Genomic DNA, 2492 nt, shown 5'->3' with positions numbered 1-2492 from the left:
CATCATTAGTTGTAACAAAACTTTAGACAAGCATGATATTAATCAAATAACAAAATAACATGTTCACATTGCTTGAGGAACATTTACAAAGCTAACCCTAAGTGGCTCACGTGCATTTCTACCCTTGTTCATAAAACTTTACCAAGTTGGTGAAAAAGTCCTTAAGCAACACTAATTCCAGAGTATTGTAACAAAGTTTCTAGTTATTGAAGAATTCTTAGATATCACAAAGTTTCTTAGTCAAAAAGATGTTGTATACTGGTCTTAGAATCCTTTTAAACAAAGAGAACATCTTAAGGTGAGTCTTAATCAGTTTGTATAAATTTCTGCACATGTTCTGGTTCTAGATAAAAATAAGATTAGATTGCCTAGTAAGATTACACAAAAGAGCTTATATTTTATACTAACTACTTGTTCTAATCACAGAAATTTGCTATGGAAGGAAAAATCAGGGACATGTGACATGCTCAACATGATAGGATAAAACATCCTTGCTTTGTTTAAACTCAGATATACTTACAGATCTTCAATGCAGATAAATATACCCAAATTCAAACTCAAAACAAAATTAGTTATAGTCCTAAGTGCCTTTTGCCTCAAACAGCAAGTTTGACCAATCACAGCTTAGAGCTCCAATAAGCAATAAAGATTTATCAGGGCTCATATGCATAAGGGATTTCATTTAACAGCTTTCCCTCTCAAATTTAAACTTGTCCTGGTGTAAAAGCCAATTGTTAGAATCTTTTCAATCTATTGTACATAAACTTGCATCTTCTCAGCAAGCTAAGTTCATTGTTCAGGACCTACATAAATCAAACAAGTTCTTTTCTGGGGGCTGATGAACTAGCCCATAGACATGGTTTACAGGGGCCTTGGCAATTTTACAAAATAAGGAGCAATAACATGGATCTCAGGAAGGGGTTAATAGAAAAACCTTGGGCCTGTCTGCTATCTTTTGCCTTTTCTCTGAGCACATTTAATCAAGGTTGAGGCTTTCTAAAAATCATGCAAAGGATTTTACAAAACTTTTCTTCATAAACTTATTTCCCTTTCTCAGAAACAGTTTACAATTTATCCTGACATTATTAATTCCTAAGTGTTAAACAGTTCTTATATTTGATCACCAAACCTTTTCCACATAATTGAAGAGAAAAAAAGAGAAAACTAAACATAGCTTTTTAAACACTAGACTTAAGCTTAATTAACAATCTCACAAATTTCCTAAATGATAGCAAAACAATTAAAGACAAAATTTGGTAATTTATGAGTTCTTAAATTACAAAACTACAAAATATTATAATATATGGTCAATTACAATGATTTCAAAGTTTTCTAACTCAGTACAATTCTTAGCCTAACAACATTTCAATTATAAAAGAAATTGCTTTTCTAACAGCACAGATGATACAGTTGCTTACCAAGTTATACGATAAGGAAAATTTTAGAAATATAACAATATCATAAACTAGTATCATCTATTTAAACTTCCAAACCAAAACCAATTAATTACCATTCCAGTGGCTTTCCCTCAGTCAGATGTGATCCCAAATTGCCTGATACAGAGAATCATTCACCTCACATTGAAGAAAATTCACATAAAATTAATGAATATGAAGCAATTATATTCAACCTATAACAATCTATATTCAAATAGCATTTATTTTATGCCAAGCATTATGCTAAGCACCTTTGTAATCATGCGATCTGTGTAATATCCCTGGGAATGAATTCCACCACCATCCTGTTATTGAACAGTAAACCTAAAATAAATAGAATTTTCTTGGGGCTATATAGTTAATAAATTTCTCAATGCCAAATAACAATATGCACCTTTTTTATTATTCAAATATGCATTTCTAAGTTCCATTTACGTTTTTCTTGGGAAAGTTTTATAAACACTTTGGAATCACCTATTATAAACAGTTCAGTTTAAAATGTGCTGGGCTAATATTCTAACTACTTCTTTTGGCCCAGGTAAAAAGGAAGCCTAAGGAATTTGAATCATTGCTGACAAGGTATAGTCAGTTCTCCCTCCAGGCAGAGGAGTTTGACAATTAATTGAACATTAATACTCATAATAATTCACAATAACCAATATCTTTACCATAGCTAATATCCCTATTAGATTTAATAGAACCTACCCATGAATCTAGCCTGAAAGGTGGGAGGACATGATTCCTTCTATCTCTCTAGAGCTTTAATGGTTTTTAACATTAAAACAGTAATCCCAAGAAACCCAGTTAACAATCTTACAAGTTTCATAAGTGCTGGCTGAATTGTTTTAGCTGTGACCTTCTGTTAACTACAGGTAAAGGTAGGAATACCTAGTTTTCTAAATGGCAATTACAAAGCACAAGCCAGGGTTATCAGGGCTGAGAAGGTAACTTAACCAGTTTTACACAATTGTTTTCATTGTTTAGTTTCAACAAAATTCAGATTAAAAATTTTTTTGTCTAACACGATTTTTAGCTCACAACATTCACTCAAGTTTT

The sequence above is a fragment of the Trichosurus vulpecula genome (assembly GCF_011100635.1).
Source record: "Trichosurus vulpecula isolate mTriVul1 chromosome X unlocalized genomic scaffold, mTriVul1.pri SUPER_X_unloc_1, whole genome shotgun sequence".
In the NCBI taxonomy this organism is placed as follows: Eukaryota; Metazoa; Chordata; class Mammalia; order Diprotodontia; family Phalangeridae; genus Trichosurus; species Trichosurus vulpecula.
This window is presented reverse-complemented; position numbering follows the sequence as displayed.